Source organism: Thermobia domestica, chromosome 17 (assembly GCF_964235325.1).
Source record: "Thermobia domestica chromosome 17, izTheDome1.hap1.1, whole genome shotgun sequence".
Classification (NCBI taxonomy): domain Eukaryota; kingdom Metazoa; phylum Arthropoda; class Insecta; order Zygentoma; family Lepismatidae; genus Thermobia; species Thermobia domestica.
The window spans coordinates 71,621,379-71,643,183 of record NC_137470.1 but is presented as its reverse complement, the minus strand read 5'-3'; positions in this window follow the sequence as shown (position 1 = coordinate 71,643,183).

Below are 21,805 nucleotides of genomic sequence, written 5' to 3'. Positions count from 1 at the left end.
AAAATGCATTTTTCATTGGTACAATATTCCTTCGTTTATTTAATTAGTACAAGAAGACATAATTCTCAGCTAGTTAAAATGGCATTTCTCGTTGGTACAAAATTCAATAGGCCACTCAAATTTATTCCTCCTTCACTTTTTCTGCTTTGTACAAAATTTATCCGTTGCTCCGTTTACAAGCTCTCGATAGTCATTATTTTGGAACTTGCAGTGATTGATGAACTATTACTAAATGTGGAAACACCACCTCAATATTTGGCTCCGTTTTCGAGTTTGACCTCGATGGTTGACACTTTTGAGACATGTGGTCTTTGGTGACCGATTACTAAATGTGGAAACAGCACCTCAATATTTTGCTCAGTTTTCGAGTCATTAGGTTTTAAGTATGTTGACCTTTGACCTCGATGATCACTATTTTGAAACTTGTAGTAGTTGGTGGTCGATTACTAAATGTGGAAACAGCATCTCAATATGTGGCTCAGTTTTCGTGTTATTAGGTTTTAAGTATGTTGACCTTTGACCTCGATGATCATTATTTTGAAACTTGTAGTACCTGATGACCAGTTACTAGATTTGGAAACAGCACCTCAATACTTGGCTCCGTTTTCGTGTTATTAGGTTTTAAGTATGTTGACCTTTGACCTCGATGGTCATTATTTTGGAACTTGTAGTAGATGATGACCAGTTACTAGATTTGGAAACAGTATCTCAATATGTGGCTCAGTTTTCGTGTTATTAGGTTTTAAGTATTTTGACCTTTGACCTCGATGGTCATTATTTTGGAACTTGTAGTAGTTGATAACCAATTACTAAATGTGGAAACAGCACCTCAATACGTTGCTTCGTTTTCGAGTTATTGGGTTTTAAGTATTTTGACCTTTGACCTCGATGACCACTATTTTGGAACTTGTGGTACCTGATGACCTATTACTCAATGTGGAAACACCACCTCAATACGTTGCTTCGTTTTCGAGTTATTGGGTTTTAAGTATTTTGACCTTTGACCTCGATGACCACTATTTTGGAACTTGTGGTACCTGATGACCTATTACTCAATGTGGAAACACCACCTCAATATGTGGATCCATTTTCGAGTTATTAGGGTTTAAGTATGTTGACCTTTGACCTCGATGGCCACTATTTTGGAACATGTAGTACCTGATGACCTATTGCTAAATGTGGAAACACCACTTCGATATTTGGCTCCGTTTTCGAGTTATTAGGTTTTAAGTATGTTGACCTTTGACCTCGATGGTCATTATTTTTGGAACTTGTAGTATTTGATGACCAATTACTAAATGTGGAAAGAGCATCTCAATACTTGGATCCGTTTTTGAGTTTGACCTCGATGATCAGTGGTTTGGAACTTGTAGTAGTTTGTGACCAATTACTAAATGTGGAAACAGCACCTCAATATGTGGCTCTGGTTTTGAGTTATTTGGTTTTAAGTATGTTGACCTTTGACCTCGATGATCAGTAGTTTGGAACTTGTAGTAGTTTGTGACCAATTACTAAATGTGGAAACAGCACCTCAATATGTGGCTCTGGTTTTGAGTTTGACCTCGATGGTCATTATTTTGGAACTTGTACTAGTTGATGACCTCTTCCTAAATGTGGAAACAGCACCTCGATATGTTGTTTCGTTTTCGAGTTTGACCTTTGTTCACGATGGTCAGTAGTTTGAGGACATGCTTATGTCATTTCTGTTATGTTAAAATAGGGGTTGAAAAATATGCTCATAAAAGAGAACGAGTTCACCCTTAAAATGGAGGCCTGCTATGTTAAAAGAAGGGTTGAAAAATAAGCCATGTTCTTTTATTAGCTGTGCTATGTATTATCTGTTGTGCTGTGTGTTCATAGTCTCAGTGTATTCTCTGTTATGTTAAAATAAGGATTGGAAAAGGGAACGAGTTCACCCTGCTATGTTACGTATTCTTATGTCATTTCTGTTATGTTAAAATAGGGGTTGAAAAATATGCTTATAAAAGAGAACGAGTTCACCCTTAAAATGGAGGCCTGCTATGTTAAAATAAGCCATGTTCTTTTATTAGCTGTGCTATCTGCTATGTTAAAATAGGGGTTGGAAAAGGGAACGAGTTCACCCTTGAAATGTTACGTATTATCTGATCTTCTGTGTGTTCGTAAGGGTTGGAGAATGAATACACCCTTGCTATGTTAAGTATTATCTGTTCATAGTCTCAGTGTACTTTCTGCTATGTTAAAATAAGGGTACACACCCCTTCTATGTTTCATATTCTTATCTGTTATCTGTTCTGCTGTGTGTTACGTAGTGTTATGTGTTCGTAGGGGTTGAAAATGGAGGATGTTGTGTGTTACGTAGTCTCAGTGTAATTTCTGAAATAAACCATGTTCTTTTATTAGCTGTGCTATGTGCTATGTTAAAATAGGGGTTGAAAAAGGGAACGAGTACACCCCTTAAAATGTGCTAACGAGTTCAATTTGCTCTTCTGTATGTTCGTTATGTTACGTAGTCTGATGTTCTGCTGTTTGTTCATAGGGGTTGGAAAATATGCTCATAAAAGGGAATGAGTTCACCCCTTTAAATGTGCTCGTAAAAGAGAACGAATTCACCCCTAAAAAGTGGTCATAAAAGGGAACGAATTCACCCCTAAAATGGAGGTCGTAAAAGGCCGTGGGCTCACGGTGCACGGTGGTCATTTTCCCAGTGGCTTGTGAGTTGGCTAAAACTGATCCAGATCGATCCATTTTCTACTACTTTCACTCAATTTAACTTCTAGTCTTGCATCGTTTCGTTGTTCTCTAAAAGGAAAATTATGTTCAATACGGAATAAACGGGTTGTTCGTTTTCAACTTCATACAATTGAAGTTAAGAAATGGAATGAAAATAAAGTACATTTTTATACGATTTCAAGAAAAATAAAGAAAAGGTGTGGGTCATTGCAATAAATTTCCCCGCTCCTGTTCCTTGCACTAATCACGTTATTCTGCAGTCATTGACATTTTCTTATGAAGTACGAACTGAATTAGAAGGCATTTTTGCGCAACTTCATGTGAATAAAACTCACAAAAGTAAACTATCCCTTGCAGATTTTCCAAAGAAATGACTTATGTCATTTGTTAGGGTTGTTAAGAAAATATTTGTTTATGAAATACCAAAAGACTCCATGACTCGTATTTAAGAAAATTATATATATATATATATATATATATATATATATATATATATATATATATATATATATATATAACTCACTCCAAAGAGTAAATTACCCTTGTTGATATTGTCATAGGAATTAATTTACTCAGTATTATAGAGTTATTAACGACTTATCACTTCCATAAAAAATACTTATAACCAGTGCAGAGTTTTTAATGCAATATTGGTAAAATAAACGAAGAAAATAGTTTGAGCTGTTTTTGAGAAAATCGTAATTAGTTATTTTCACCCCTCAATAAACTACCCTTTATTTTGAGGTAGGAAGAAAATTCGAGAATCTCTAGAGAATCTTAAGTTTAAAAGTTGCTGCGGATTCGTTGAACAATATTTCTAGTCGGGTGACCATATTAGATTGAGTCAGACGAAAGAATATTCAAATTATTATTATTATTATTATTATTATTATGATTATTATTATTATTATTATTATTATTATTTTGGTCATGTAAATCGGTTGAAATATCGAATTCATTCTTTTAGGAGTATTATACTCCTCCCCTTTTATAGTCACGCGAAAGTAACAGGCCCGCAACCAGAAAGGGGCTGAAGGGGCCTGGCCCCCCTAAACTTTTCGACTCCCCTCCAAACCTCAATACGAAATGTTATTATTAATACAAAGAGAACACAATTTAGATATTTGTAACATAATTTTTAATGACTTGAGTCCCCCTAACATATTAATTGCCTTCCCAAACCTCTGTGGCTGGTTTCGGGCCTGGAAAGTAACAAGAAAGTGTGTGCATATCACATGGACCTTCATAACTTCACATGAAAAAAGAACGAAAGAAGCATCAAATTCTGTATCAGCATACACAAAGCACTTGTAGCTAAGTATCCTGGTGGAACAGAAGTAGAGCGAGCAATTGTTTAAGGAGGTAGCTCGAGAACATTGAATGTTTTTTTCAAAACTTATGGTATTTTTACTTGCGTTCAATCGCTTGTATAAAACGTCTATATAATTCACAACTTGCATAAGACTTCTATATAATCCAATTTGCAGTTCCTTGCTTTCATTTTTTCAAATAGGACTATATGTCTGGCCAATCTGGACATTTTTATATTAATTCACTTTTGTGCTGTGACGAAGGTCGCGTCATCACACACACACACACACACACAAAAGTTTGGAATAATTCTTATAATTTCTTTATACTTGTGCAAACGTATGAGAGGCGAAGAAAACGAAAAATGTTACCCACTACATTGCTTTAGGATATTAAGTAGATTCTAGTAACAATAAACTGAGAGCAGATTATTATTGGTCTCTATATTAACAGAAATAATGCTCTTACCGCCTTGTGTCATTAAAATACCAGAACAATAGTTATATTTTGCATTGAGGAGGTACATGTCCCTGCGCCCTCTTCTGGATCCGCAATTCCCCCCATGCTGACAAGTATGTTCTTTTCACTCTACCGTACTTTCGACGACGAAACGTAGCGAATCACGTCTATTTGTTTTCTAAATGGAAATTTCACTCGATTTCAGAATTGATCATTGTAAAATTAGTTTCATTATTATCACTGATATAACTTCTTGCGGTAACTGTACCACTACACTAGCACAAGCTTATTTTATAGCTTATAAATTACAAGACGTTAATAGAGGGCAAATATACAGATATATATTTTCTATAACATCATTATTACATTCTATAACTAAGAATCATAACTTATTTAAAATGATCCTACAGGTCCTGTATATGCTAAAAAAAATACATATCTAGATGCTTTCCATATTCTCAGAAAATATAACAGAAAGTTATATTTTCGTTTAGTAAGGGGTGTGTTCGCCCCAACCTTGTAGTTCCCCCAATGTTTTGACTTGTATGAAGTAGATTTGCTTCTTCACACTACGTTCTGTTTACAGTCAGACAAGACTGAATGTATGGTGAGAAAAAGGAGGGTTACAGCTCTTCCAACGTATAACGTAGTTTTCACACATGTCACATTTTATTTAACATCACAATAACTTATATAAAACCTTTTGAATCCGTGAAATATTAGGGCTTGGAATGATAGTTAATAATAATAATAATTAAGCAATAATAGAATTACAATAACAACTACCTAAACAATAAAAATTGATGAAGGAAATGAATAGAGACAATTGGACTCAAATTTGGGCCTGCCACTTGCTAGTTGCGTATGCTATCATTGTGCTAGAGGGGGGCGCGGTGGCTCAGTGGTAGAGCGTTCACCTCTGGTGCTTGGGGTCCCGGGTTCGATCCCAGCCCCCGCCAAGTGAACTTTGTGGTGGACAAACACCGTGCTCGTGGGTTTTCTCGGGGTTCTCCCGTTTCCTCCCACTTTCTTCATTCCACCATTTCACTCATCTCTCATTATCACCGTCTCCTTTAGCCTAACCGGCATAATCGTGGGACGTTAAACTTAAAGATTTCATTTCATTTCATTGTGCTAGAAGTTTTTCATGTAAAGTTAACAATTTAAACTACTAGTTACGCAGGACATACGTTTGCTAAATATATTTTACTTCAAAATATCTCGAAATCTACCTATATTCCTGCACGTCTTGATAAAATTTAATAAATTACAAAATAACGTTCGCCATATTTTCTTTTTCCGAGGCTGCGGGACCAACATTAAAACCTCAGCCTCAACGTGAGGAACTTTTCGAGAGGTTTCGCTCGTTCATGAAGGTCTATTTAACCGTTTCTGAGTTGAAGACGGAAATGATGAGTAACTCAACTAATTATCACCTCTTCATACAAGTAAAGCTACCTTTAAATCGCCACAGATATTAGTTATATTCTGTGCAGTTATGCAATTATGCAGTTATATTTTGTGTACTGGAGTTTATCTAACAACAATTTCATATTCTGATATGTCACTTTCATGTCAATTGCATGGGCCGCAGGTATTGATAGTAATTCATTTCCATTATGCAGAAGCACCGCCTTCAAACTAATTTTCGAGGATCTATGAACAATCGCCATTCATGTGGCTGGTGTTCATGTCCATGAGCCTACATAACTGCACTAACATTATTGCAGAACACGATACCACCCTTTGTCGAAAACTATTCTTTGAAATCACTATCGCGATTACGATACACATATATCCTTGTTTCTTTGTGTAATAGATTCCAACCTTTGAGCCTCGAAGCTAAAAGTTTGGCTTGTTGTTTTGACAACTGTAAATCCCGAATGAGATCATTGAGGTCTGCTTAAGTTAGTAGGTGGAGTTCTGATGTAGAACCCTCGAATGTAGGATCACTTCTATAATAAGTGTCTTCCTCAGTATGCACTGCCTCGGAGTCAGAGTCTTCACTTACGGTCACAAAATCTGGACACTTCGGCACAGGATACTCGTCACTATGTAATACAGGCCTCATGGCAGATGGCAAATTTGGATATGTAAAAACAAAAATAGCAATCACTGCAATGGTCTTTTTGTTCCCTCCAGATCATGGGAATTGCAAAAGGCATATGATGTGTGCCCTTTTGCCATCCTGTGAGAAGCCGCACACATGTCACACAACATATATTCGGAGCTCATGGTTTATCAAAATCACCCGCTTTGCAGCCAAAGCTCGTAACACCTTTTTACATGTGGCGTAAAATTTCGCCTCTGAGATTTAAACATTAGTTCACCACAAATGTAGCAGAAATTGTCCGGATGATTCAAACACTTTCTTGGCATTATGGAAGTTCTTTTTAACAACACAAGAAATGAAACAAAAGCACTCCACTTACACAGAAAGATAACCTGCGAGGCTCACTACACGATTCACGAATGCCCCACCCAACACAAGTACATACTGATCATGTGTAAAGAATGTTCCTCGAGGTACATTGGAATGTACATGATAGGTACGTGAATAGAGCAATCATGTGAAATACACATATAAGGAATAAGGTTACTTCCGCCCAAAAGTACGTGCATGACACATACCGAGGAATGTATCTATTATGTGTATATCACGTACCGTGTATGTACTTGACACATTTACTTGGCATTGGCATGTGCCAGGAATGTACTAGGCATGTCAGTAATGTTCCTTAGGGCAGTGCTATGCAACTGGGGGTGCGAGTACTTAAATACTAAAACCTTAACGCTTCATTCTTACGTTCGAATTTAGAAGCTTGTACTTTTAAAAAAAGCCAAGCAACAAATTCTGAAAATATATGCCCTCCTCCGGTATCTGTGTGGCAATTTAACTATCTATTAAAATACTTCAGTAACATTTACGAGCGACCGAGCTCTAACCTATAATCTTAGCATTCAAACCTTTGATTTACGGTTATTTGTGATTTCACGTTTATAACAAAGACAAATATTTTTAAAAGAGTGTAGTTTAAATAAATTACTGAAATAAATATTTTTCACAAAGTTTATCCTTTTAAATTATTGTTCAAAGGCCTTTGCCTTTAGTAAGCCTTCTCCGAAATACATGCAAATGAATTGTGCTGCCATCTTTGGAGCTCTTTTAAAATACACATATATGTTTCTCGACAATGAGATCTCAGAAACTACAGGCTCTAGAAAGATGACGTTTTCACTGATCGATTGCAAATTTCATGTAGATTGTCCAGTTCTAATTGAATATGTAAAAAACATGGGCACTATTTCTTTAGTACATTTTTACGGGTACATTGGAAGTGTTGAAATTTCAAAAAAATAAAATAAAACATCACATCCTAATCATTACACATTCCAACACCACACTGTTGTATATAGCGGTTGTATATGTCTCCGGCATTTGTTTCATAGCCAAATAATAATGGAAAAGGAAGGATAACCATTTCTCCAGTCTAAGATGAACTTTTTTGGGGAGTGTTTTTCCCAATAAGCACCATATATAGAACTGACAATATATTAATTTTGTATGTAATGTATTTGCTTATTACATACTGCATGCAAGAAGAAAGAAAACATTGGTCGTACATGAATTAGAAACTCCAACCGGAAGTGGGCTCAAATCTTGCAAACGGTGCGAGATATTCAGAAAAATAATCGAAAAATCCCCCTTTATGATACCCCTTGGCTATTTTTAAATCAATACGTCTTTAACTTGTGTCTGTAAAGAGACATGTACAGATGTTGTAAGGAATGATAAGGCGATATATGCTCATATGCGAATAATGCGCTGTGTAGAGAGCGCAGGTTCAGCTAGTTTCTTGCAAAAATTCTTCAATCGAAGATTTATAATCGCCACTGATTTTCAATTTTGTCGATATTATCTTCAAATTCCACAGACGGTGAAAGAAGAAGCTAAATCAGTAAAAGATGTTTCACCGGTTTCAAGCTTATTGCCACTGAAAAGCGACATTTCCTGAAGGATGTCTATATTATCAGGCTGAATTTCTTTAAGGAGTTAGTTTATACTTAAACTTACGTCTTCCCGAAAATTTTATTTAACGTCTAGTTTTAACGTACAGGTTTTGAACTAATTCTCTGCTGTGTAACGTCACAATATAACCATCAATGCTAATTTTATGAGGACAATTCTGACAGTGGGGTTTAGAATGTTACAACCTAGAGAACGCATCAAACGTCAGAAAATTGCAAAATGACACACACAATATATTACAATGTGGCTAAACTCAGAAAGTGGCTATAGAAGTGAAAAGCATATGGCTAAAAAGCCACTATTGGCTCTTTGGAAATTATGTGACTAACGACGTTCTCAAAATGGCCAGATCTCGTCACAAAGTGGCTAAATTGGCAACCCTAGTCGCAATACGAAGCAACTTACGCACAACCATGCCATGGTACATGGGGTATGTGCCATTCACATTCCTCACATTCCAGTGAAGCATGTAAAAGTACCTTTCAAGTGTCAGAAATTCCTCGAAAGGCACGTACCTAGCGACACGTGCTATGCATATGAAATGTACATTTTTCAAGTACCAGGTACGTAAACGGTACATATGGAACTTAAATGGCACGTTCCTAGAATGTACCTGGTTGGGTGGGGCCTTTCTGCTAAAACAGGTATGATCTTGATCGACATTTACAGTGTTGTCAAGTCCACAAAAACAATCATTTTTGCTCCATTATTTTCAACTTTTTTATTGCACAACAACGAAACTTTCGGAAACTCGAATACCTATATACCAAGTGGGTCTCATAAGTTATGTAAGTTTATAACTTTATCGGCCGTCGTTGAGGTGCGGCAATAGGTAAGGGAGGAATTGCGCAATTGAAAAAAAATACAATTACCACAATATTTACCTAAATTCAATTACCTCCCACCCCCACCCCCATGACATTGATGACACAAATCTTGCACTATATGAAAGTTTTATTCCTTCCCAGTAATGTGCCACTTAAATTATACTTCTACATAATAAACCACTGCGCTATGCCGATTCAAACATATGAATGTTTCATGAAAATACGTTTCATTTCGTACATAAGGGTGAAAAAACAAATGAATGTCACAACAAAACAGTGTCTAATGGAAACATTTTGATTGCATTTTTGAATTCAGGAGAATAAACTGCTTCAGAATCAGCAATCACTTCTTTTGTGAAAAAAATCATGTTGACCAGTGGAAGAAGGAAAGAAATTCGAGAATGAAATGGAATTGCAGTAGATCCATCTGCGGAAACAAAGATTTAGAAACTTATTTCCCTCAATTGTTCTAGACTAACATTTTCAACTAATTTCAATCCATTTCTAATTCATGTACGATCAGTGTTTTTTCTCTTTCTTCTCACATGTAGTATGCAGTGAAATATTATACACAAAACGAATTATAATGTTGTTGATATATAACACTCACTGGACAACAATACAGATTTATCTTTAAATGGATACATTTCCTGTGCATCAATTGCACAGCAGAAATCTGTCTCAATGCTCCACAGGCTTACCAAATGTCTCCTGGTTGAAATGTCACGTGCAAGTCGGGTTGCATCTGCCCAGGAGTTCTGATACCAGCAAAAAAACTGGACTCGATCTAATGGAATTATAGCAATCAGAGGGAAGATACTTTTGCTGATGCCTCTACATAACTTCTAAAATTGGTTTAGGGGATAAATTCATCCAGATTATTCACTTATAGTAACCTTAAGCAGTAAAGATTTTTGAAAAGCATGAAAGATATACAAGATATTGTATAATATCGAGTATTTTTTACGTATGTTATCGCAGGGCATCTCTTTTAATATTGGAGAGCTGCTAAATTCAGCCTCTCACTGCTGAAGGATTTTATCTATATCTAGTGGGAATTATTGGGAATCAGGAAAAAATCAAATGCATTACTGAATCAAAACGGAATGATTTTTGGCTAGAGTTATCAAGGATAATTATATTCCTATTATATTATTTAAATAAAGAAACATCAAAGTTTGAGGAAGTTACTCTTTTATACGCACTTAAACTTGACCAATATCAACCACAACCAATGATGGTGATCATGATGTCCTATAAAAAAATATACGATTTGTTTTATCGAAGTCAAATTATTTGCACGCAGTTTGTATTGCAAAATTGTTTCTTGTGTATATATGGAGACTTACGACATGAGGTGAATATTATCCTTATCTACCCTCTTATTCTTGAAATTCCAAAAAATACATTTATTTAGGAAGGCATATACTAATTTCATTACTATCGGATATATGTTATGATTAGGGACCGGATATTTAGGCATTAAAAACCTGGAAAATACGTACTTAAATTTTTTTTTAAAAAAATAGGCACTAAAATGTAGGGTTGCCATAATTTTTCGATTCAAAATTGGACAAGCCTTAAAATGATGACCCATCAAAGACACGGTGAATAAATATTTGAAATTTCTTATCTAAAAGCCACCTTTTTAGGTTATCACACAATTGTTTACTGTAATACTTAAAACACTATTGCAAACTAACATATTTTTTTCATTAACACAAATATAATAACTCATATCATAGATTACGTATATTAAATCTAACAGAAAGAACCTTGGAATTGTTAAATGACACACTTCTTAAAAACATAACCTACTTTATTAATAGAAACTAAAATACAGGGTGTTTCAAAACAACACCGACAAATTTTGGGAGGTGATTCCTGACACCAAAATAAGACAAAAAGTATAAACTAACCTGGGTACACAAATGCTTCCTTTCGGAGTTATAGGCTGCCGAAAACGTGAAAAAATGAACTTTAAAGTTCCATAGCTCCAAAACTATGGTGCCTACCGTAGTCGGGTCAAGACTTTATTAAGGAACTAATATGTACTCTATGCTTCAGAATCCTACAGTACTTCCGTAACAATTTTTATAGAGGTAGTTAGTGAGTACTTCAGATTATATGCCCTTAACCAAACTGTCTGTACAAAAATTGTTGCGTGAGTACCTTAGGATTCTAAAACATGCATTTTTGGATAGCGCACATATTAGTTCCTAAGTGAAATCTTGACCCGACTACGGTAGGTTGTATAGTGCTGGAGCTATGGACCTCTAAATTTGATTTTTTCATGTTTTCGGAAGCCTATAACTCCGAAAGGAAGTATTTGTGCACTCAGGTTGGTCTACACTTTTCATCTTATTTTGGTGTCAGGAATCACCTCCCAAACGTTGTTGGTGTTGTTTTGAAACACCCTGTGTAAGTTAACTTATATGATGAAAACAGAATTCTTTTTGCCCGAGATTTTAGCGATTCCCGACTCGGAAATTTTCGGGCAGCTCCAAAGACTGTCAAATACGGACATTTTCCTATTTCATGCTTTGTACGATAAGGACACAGACCCCAAAACACAAACAGTCCGTACAAAATACGGACATGTGGCAACCCTACTAAAATGTAACTGGAAATAATGAAAATAAATACTCCATACTATTAAAAAATAAATTCAAGCCATAGATAATGTTCAAAGAATGTAGAAACATACCTGTTTGTTAATATTTTCTTTTACTGTATATATAAAAACGAAGCTTGACGTGTATTCCATGTATATTTGGTAAGTACATTCTATACAACACTTTGTCAGTACACATAACAGTCCAAATTTTATACACTTTATCGCTACACACAGCAGTCCAAAGTTTTAGAGCAATTTATCAGTACACATAGCAGTCCAAAGTTTTAGAGCATTTTATCAGTACATATAGCAGTCTAAAGTTTTAGTGCACTTTATCAATACACATAGCAGTCCAAAGTTTTCGAGCACTTTATCAGTACACGTAGCAGTCCATAGTTTTAGAGCACTTTATCAATACAAATAGCAGTCCAAAGTTTTAGAGCACTTTATCAGTACACATAGCAGTCCGAAATTTTCGAGCACTTTATCAGTACATGTAGCAGTCCATAGTTTTAGAGCACTTTATCAATACAAATAGCAGTCCAAAGTTTTAGAGCACTTTATCAGTACACATAGCAGTCCGAAATTTTCGAGCACTTTATCAGTACACATAGCAGTCCAAAGTTTTAGAGCACTTTATCAGTACACATTGCAACCCAAAGTTTTACGGAATCTTATCACCACAAACAACACCTTATACTTCTCGGAAGAGCAGCTTCTTTTCGTGAAATACCAAATTATATAGATATTTTTTTCTTCAAATAAGGTATTATTTTGAAGAAAATGTATAGAACAGGCAACATTAGGCACTAAAGCAATTATTTAGGGAGAAAGGGGCGAAATAGGCAAAATAAAATTTGCTTAAATTGAAACTACAACCTCCATATAATCTTTAAAACGTTATTTTTGATCATATCTTTAATATTCTAGAATAGACATTTTGCCTAACATCCGGTCTCTAGTTATGATAAAGCAGAACAAGCAAACATATTCCGTAACGGTTTCTATCAAAGCAACGCAAAACCTGCGCTTTAGTTTGCAATATTCGGCATAGTAGATATAATGAAGTTTTTCATTGTTTCTGTTGCGTTGACTTGACGCAGAATTTTGCGAAGACTGGTACAAAATGACCCCTAGAGACACACAAATGCCGGTTGAATTGAAAGGTAAAGGCTCACCCCAATTTTATTATTATAATTTCGTGGCAAGTCCTCAAATGTTTCCAAGAGAATCGGGCTTCATTACTCGAAACTGCAACGAATTCAACTGAACTTCATGCATCGAAACTAAATTCACAAGACACTACTTATCTCATATAAAATTTACAAAAATCTTTGCCCATATTACCTTTATTATCACACACAAACACACACACACATACCCACACACTAAAAAAGGTCCCAGAGAAATAATATTTTGATTTTATTATATTATTACTATGGAGGTTTCCCCATCAAGGAAGTCATTGCATAATTTGTGATCCATATGACAAATCTAAATATCTTCCGTAAAGAATACTTCGCAATTTTTGTTTCGGAGGCTTAAAGCTGTAAGACATATTCCTTGCACGGGCACTGTAGGCAGAGTGTGTTAAGCTTTAGATTAAAGAGTTCTCGACATAAATTTTGCATGATAACTTCAATACATTGATTAACATATCTTGTATGTAACAAATCAAACTTGATTTTTAAAAATATTTTTTAATTGCAAGCTAGCTCTCAAAAGCGCTCTTTGATACAAAAAAAAAAAAAAATCTTCAAATCACATTTAAAAACCTTCCGTATCAATTATCGCTTGTTTTCGTCGCGGTATTCCTAGAAAGCTCCTAGAATGGAGGTAACGCTCGCTCGAAGCCATTTCCTCTCATGCCAATTCTACGTAGTTATATAGGGTGTTTCAAAACAATACCGATATCGTTTGGGAGGTGATTCCTGACACCAAGGTAAGACAAAAAGTATAGACCAACCTGGGTGAACAAATGCTTCCTTTAGGAGATAAGATTGCCGTAAACATAAAAAAAATGACTCTTAAAAGGTTCATAGCTCCAAAACTATGGGACTTACGTAGACGGGTGAAGGCTTCACTTAGGAACTAATATGTGCGCTATCCAAAAATACATGTTTCAAAATCCTGCGGTACTCACACAATTTTTATAGAGGGAGTTTGGCAACGGCATGTAATTTGAAGCAGGGATCTACTCACCAAATACCTCTATACAAAAAAATGTTGCGGAAGTACCGCAGGATTCTGAAACTTGGATATTTGGATAGAGCACATACAAGTTCCTAAACGAAAAGTTAACCCGACTACGGTAGGTCCAATAGTTTTGGAGCTATGGATCTTTAAAGGTCATTTTCTCATGTTTTCGGCAGCATGTAACTCCGAAAAGAAGCATTTGTGCACCCAGACTGCTCCATACCTTTTGTCTTATCTTGGTGATGTCAGGAATCACCTCTCAAACGTTGTCGGTGTTGTTTTGAAACACCCTGTATAAAGTAGTTTGTGTTGTGGGTGGCGGAATAGGAAGAAGTTCCTCTTCTCAACGGACACATTATCGACAAGATTCATGTCGGCGTCACGCGGATGTCAATATAGAATAATTTAGTTTTGTGGTAGACAAACAGCTTGCGCGTGGGTTTTCTCGCGATTTTCCAATTTCCCTTTACTTTCTCATTCCACCGTTATCATCCACCTCATCATCACCGTGTTCTTTACCCTCACTGTATATTTGTGAGACGTTAAACTAAACAAGTAGTTTTATTAGGGAAAATTAAGACGAGGCAATTTACTCTCGGGGCTGGTTTCTTCTAGTTCTGTTAAAATTATTCGAATATCCCAAAATTCTTTTCGAATATTCAAACACAAGGGGGGTTGAAAAGTTCCTGGCTTTGATCCGTTTAAATTGAAGTAGATAAATAAAATTGCTGGCGTATGAAAGCCTTATATCTTAATATGTAACTGTGTTAAAATCAATTGAATCCTAATTGTAAATCTGTCATTTCAGCTAGAAAATGAGATGAAAGAGGCACGAGTAAGTTTTATGTCGTCGGAGCTGAGGACCGTTATGAAGTTCTTATGGCTCCAGGGAAAGTCTGCAATTCATATGGAGATGTGCTAAACAGTAGGGGAGAAATGTCTTCATACAGCTACGTAAAAACCTGGATATCACATTTTAAGACTGGCCATTTCACGGTGGAAGATGAGCCCCGCAGGGGACCAGATCAGCAAACATGCGATACTGTCTATATGCTGATTCTTGAGGACCGTCGAATATCCTCCAAGTAGATTGCCCAGATATTGGACATCTCCAGGGAGTGAGTTGGTTATATTATTACCACAATCCTAAACTTGCGCAAGCTTTCAGCAAAATGGGTGCCGAAACTTTTGAGTACGGATCAAAAGAATGAACGTGTTAAAACATCCAAAGCTACCTTGGCCCATTTTGAAAATGCAAATGACTTTTTGGCTGTATTAGTGACAAATAATGAAACGTGGCTCCATATTTATGATCCCGAAATCAAGAAACAGTCAAAGAAATGGCGCCACAGTGGTTCCCCCACCCCAAAAAGTTCCATATCCAGAAATCGGCCCCAAAAGTCCTGGTGTCATTTTTTCTGAGACAAAGGTGGACTATCTACCGAATGAGGCCTCTGCCAGCGGAGAGTATTATCCTAATCTTCTAGATCAGTTGAAGGGGGCAATTAAGAGGAAACGCTGTGGAAAGCTCACAGGAAAGATAATGATATTGCACTAGAATGCACCCGTGCACAAGTCTAATATTGTTGCTGCCAAATTGGCCACCGTGGGATTTCAACTGGTCCACCACCCACCCTACTCCCAAGACCTCGCCCTTTCTGATTATTTTCTATTTCTCAACCTCAAAAAACACCTGAAGGATCACCATTTTGAGGATATTTCTGACGTCACACAGACTGCTGAGAGATGGTGTTGAGGAACAATCTTCTTTTTTTCTTTTTTGTATGGGCTAGAAAAGCTTCAACAACACAACCAAAAGTGCATTGATCTCAATGGGGAATGCGTTGAATAAATACACAATCTCGAACCTTTGAAACTTGTTTTTCTTCGCAAAGAAAAGGAACTTTCAGCAACCCCTCCTAATTATTAGTTATTAGAACAATTATTCGTTACCCGAGTAATTGATCAAATAATTATTCGTTAGGTTCGAACATATTGTAATAATGAATATTTGAGGAATCCATTATTCGAAGATTCGAATAATGAATTCATTGAATTTTATAGCGCTAGTTCCTTCTGGAGATTTTCTCAACAATGACTCAAGTAATTTTGTTCATATCATATATTTTACTAATAACATTACACTATGATATATAAGTATTTTCTTTTTTGAAAACCCATAAGGGTTAGTTTATTCTTGAGGGTCAGTTTTTTCGGCCAATTTTCCCCAAAACAATTCAGCCAATTGTGTTCATATATCATAAATAAGTATTTTGTTAATAAGCTGATAATATGATGTAACTTGTAGACTTAAAAGAATCTACAAAGGGTAATTTACTCTTGGAAGAATTATATTTCTCAGAGAGTTTTATTTATTTATTTATTTTTGAACACAACAGGCATGTGCTCAATTAAAGTGTCGAAATATTAATTCATTTTTACAACAGTTTTTTTCAGTGCTTTACAGGACATATTTTCAAAATTTGTTATAGAAAGAACATATTCTCGAGATTGATGACTTCAGCATTATGTTGGTCCTAGCCTTTTTGCAATAAAAGAGATCTGTATTATTGGTTCTACTTCTAACTGAAGGAACGTGGAAATATAATGAAGATATAAAGTTTGAACAATCGAATTCATTTTGAACTATTTTTTGGAGGAATACCAGATCGGCAATATTACGTCTTTGTTCTTATGAGTAAATATTGAAATTGTTTATCAGTGAACTATGGCTTTCTTTCTCACAAACAACTCAGGCAATTTTGTTCATATTTCAAAAATAAAAATTTTATTAATAACCTGACAATATAACATTTAATTTGTTCTGAAAAATCTAGAAGAGGTAGTTTACTCTTTAGGGCGAGTTGTTTCAGAGGATTTTCCCAAAACCTACTGCGGCAATTTGTTTATATTTCATAAATAAATATTTTGTCAATAACCTTACAATACGGGTTAAATCGTTTCCTATGAATAAATCCACAAGGGATTATTTCTGGAAATCGGATTATTTCTATTGTCGGAGGTGAGATTATTTCTGGATGAATTTCTCAGAAACGACTCAGCTGATTTTGTTCATATTTCATTTATATAGTCATTCAGGGGATGATCGACAGTTGGGGAATACCGGCACTTCTAAGCTTAAAGCGCTGTCAATTCTATCTGGAAGCGAAGGAGTTGGCGTAATCAGTACTAACAAGAAGAAGGCAGACTTTGGTAAGTGAACATCGAGACCATTTTTTGCGAGGTGCTAGTGCACATTTAAAGAGTTAATATTACAAGCTGGGAGAGCGCAATGGGCAAAAATAACGGAGAAAAACCGTCTTCAAAAAGTTTTCTACTTGACGCATATTCTGTACGACGCGCTAGTTAATCAAGCTAAGGGGGAAGCAGGGTGAGTAAAGTGTGCGACACATATGCAAAGGGTCCGGGGTTCGATTCCCGTTAGAGTCAATCTTTGTTTTTTTTTTGCTTCAACCAATAAAGTAGCCATTTGTAACTATAAGTAAAATATTAATTCACCATGTGTTTATAATGAATAAAACAATAGAAATTTTCAAATCACTTGTAAAATCTTTCAATGTTCCATGTTAACCAGCAAGAAAACTTAATCTATTCCGTAAATATACGGATATCACGAGTTGTATTATGGTTACGACAGTCAACGGCGCCGATTTCTCTGTAAATTTGGGGGTGGGGGGTGGGGGTGGCATTCATAAAAAAGTAAATATATCAATACATGTAACAATACAAATACAAATAAAAATACACACTCATAAAAATACTTGGGGCCCACATGAGCTTTGGAGGCCCAGCCTCCCCCGCAGAATCGGCGCCCTTGACGACCGTTGTGTAATAAATGTTCTTGACGCTTCGTGTATACATCTGTTGACAGTGTGCAAATTACAAATGAGTTGAGGGGGAAATCCCCTTTGCTAATACTGGATGTTGCTATAACCAAAGGAGATTTTCCCCTCATTCCCCTTGCAATTCTCACACTGTCAACATATGTACCCAGATAGCACAGAAAAATTTTTAAAAATGTTTAAAAATTTGCAAAGGCAAACTAAAAAGTTTGCAAAAAACTTGCCTTTTCAAATGAGAAAATTTGCCGAAAGTTCAATGCAAATAACGAAGTTGACGCTGGCTGAGTTTGCAGCAAAGTTGCCTCAGAAAATGAAAACATCTGCCAATACAAACGAAATGTTTGCGACTGCACAGCAAGAAAGTTTGCCAGGACTTTGCTGCAAATATTTTGTGCAAATTTTCTTTGACAAAATTTCCGAAAATGAGCTGATAAATTTGGTGAAAATATTAAAAGGTTTGCAACAACATTGCAGAAAGAGTTTTCACGATCGCAAGTTCATGTTTGCTGCAAATGTATCAGGTAATGGTTGCTGCAAATTTATAAAGTGCTAACTTTATGAAACATCAAAATTTTTATAATGTGGGTCCGTCTTTTCTTAGTGGCAAGCATTAAACATCTTTAGCTACTTGCCAAAGATAAGAAACTTACGGACGATAAACGCACAGACAAAGGATATCGCAATTTATCTACTTGCTCAACGATCATATCCCTGTACTTACTCTCACACACATTCACAAAATAACGTCAGGCTGCCTGGGTCAATAAAAGCATCTGATAAGAGACCAGTGAGTTTATTCTGGAGTCCTCTGGTGTATTGTTTTTTCTCGATTCTCACTTCCCACTTGTTTTGTCACAGTTGATGTAGCGCAGTGAATTCTGGGTACGATGCGCGCGCACTCGGTAATATCATCACATATTTGCTTTCAGCAAGTTTTTCGAAACAAGTTTTATACAGAGTTGCAAACTGCTTGCGACGGCAAACTTTCAACGCTATATTTTCAAAAAAGATGCAAGTTAATTGCAGTGGTGAATTTATTTTTACAAATCAGCGAAAATTTACAGATCATATTGAAAGCTTTTAATAAATATTAAGATATTTTGCCTTCGCAAACTTTCAGATTGTTTGCTCCACTAAACGAAGCAAAAATTTGCCGCAAGTATTCGTGCTATCTGGGTAGACACGAAGCTTCAAGAACATTTTTACCCAACGACTGCAGTAACAATAATATTTACGGAAGAGATTAAATTTTGTTCCTAGTTAACATGGAACATTGAAAGATTTTAGAAGTGATTGAAAATTTCTATTGTTTTAATTCATTTTAAACGTATGGTGAATTAATATTTTACTTATAGTTACAAATGGCTACTTGATTGGTTGAAGGAAAAAAACCTTGACTCGAATGGGAATCAAACCCGAGACTCTTTGTACCTAAACCGAGGATTCTTCCCACTCTGCCACGCCGTCACTTGATAAGCTTGCGCATCGTACGATAATGCAGCAAATAGAAAACGTTAAGACGGTTTTTCTCCGTCATTTTTGCCCATTGCGCTCTCCCAGTTTGTAATATTAACTCTTTAAATATGCACTAGCACCTCGCACAAAATGGCCCCGAAGTTCACTTACCAAAATCTGCCTTCTCCTTGTAAGCGAAACTGTAGGGTGTATGGAATGTATATCTGTAAAAGTTTAAAAATGAATAGAATAATTTGACGAGAAAGGTCTAAGTTTATGAGGTAAGGTGTGAGAGATATGTGAGAAGTAAAGGTCACTAAAATTTGAGTATATTTTGTTAATCTCTTGTTTAGAAGTAAAAGTTGTATTGTTCAGCACTCATGGTGGACAACATACAGCTGAAAGTTGTGCAATCAAAGGTAGTTGGTTCATCAGTGTGCTGAGCAGTGTTTCTAACTTGCAAAAAATATAGTTAAGTGCAACATATACATTCGGGGTACTTTCGACATTCACATTTGGGGTACTTTCGACAGATGCTTTTCCCCCCTTTCATTGTGATTTTTAATTGGGATTGTGGGAATTTGAACAAAATGTCAGTAGCCGTAGAGACCGTAAAGAATGCAATGTTACTTGCTACTGCTTCAAGAGCTTTTCAAGTCCCTCGGATACATTACGTGACAGGTTATTGAAAGTAAACTGCAAGAAATATTTTGGTAAACATACATTTACTGAAGAATATGAACACGCACTAGAAGAAAAGTTAATTATATAAGACGGGTATGGGTTCATCCAAGAAAATGAGGTGTGGTACTGTAAAGCGAAAGACAATAGTGTCAAACTTTTAACATCTGCACAGAAAAATAGTAAGATAGAAAAATCAAAAGGTACTGACACATAAAAGAATATACAGACATAAAAATGTTGCAGAACACAGTAACAAAAATGAGAAAACTCAAAAAAAATGTGCTATTTGCCGTGGTGAGTTTACGACAAAAACAATTCCACTGATTGAGTTCAAACTACAAAATATTTTCATCGGTTTAACAAGGAATGAGTTCTTCATTCAGACGATCCTTTCTTTGTGTGTCAACCAGTGGTCGAAGTGAGACGGTATACGGTGGTATGTCATACCGCCTCTGGTTTTTGAGTGATGAAGACATACCGCCTCTGGTTTTTCAGTGATTCAGACATATCGTCACTGGAAAATGGATGCTAATATACCTTTAATAAATACATTTTTATACATAGTTATTGACTAACTCCTTTTCACATTAAAGACTTTATTTCTTATGTAGAAATAATTTCTAAGTTGGCAACGCCAACATTTTTGTTATATATTTTCCCATCTTTTGTTTTTAAAATGAGGTGTCTACAAAGTAGTTCACCCCTTGCTCCTACGCAAGAACTCGTGTTGGTTGTGTTGGTTGCAGATAAGGGTCACATGACAGAAAGGACTCATAAGCAAAGTGTACGATATCAGGACTCGAGCTACGCGATTAAGAGTTACATATCCTTCAAGAGCATCAAATAGTTAGTTAATTACCAAGTTATTAGGTGCAGTCTGCCAATAGGGAAAAAGTGATGGGACTTCAAAGGTAACATTGGGGGCTATGACAAATACACGAAAGAAAGCGTTTCTCCCGTTTTTCCTAGTGTCTGGGAAGGTAAGATAGCGATTCAAACGACATGTTCAAGCCATACATTGATGTAGAGAGTAGAAAAGATCGAATGACCCAAACAAAAGCAGTTTGTACAATGTACACATCTTACATTAACGAACAAAGACAACGAGCTTTCCGACAAATTTGTTCCTTCGAATGTCACATTCACGAAGAAAATGATCCCGGCTGGATGCACAGGACTAGTGCAGCCCCTAGATATGTACTTCTTCCGTCCTTACGACAACTTTGTCAAATTCGTCACTGACACAATCCCAAGATACGAACATCTGGTACCATGACAAGTTTCTGGACCTGCAATCATTTACACTATCAGTTGTGTGCTCCCCTGTTCCGGAACTTGGTTCGATTTGCTTTCTACAAAGCAGGATACCTGGATATCAAACCAGAAGCATTCCAGACACCAATTCACTACTGCTTCGACTCCCTTACCACTGAATTGTGTTATCACTCCGGGTTGATGGCCATTGTGACATGTGCACATACTGTACAAACTGTTTTTGTTTGGATCATTCAATCCTTTTTACTTTCCACATCAACTGTATGGCTATATATCTTCCCAAATACATAGCAGAGACGGAATTAATGCTTTCTTTCTTGTGTTTGCCATAGGACCCAATGTTATCTTTCAAGTTCCATCACTTTTTCCCTATTGG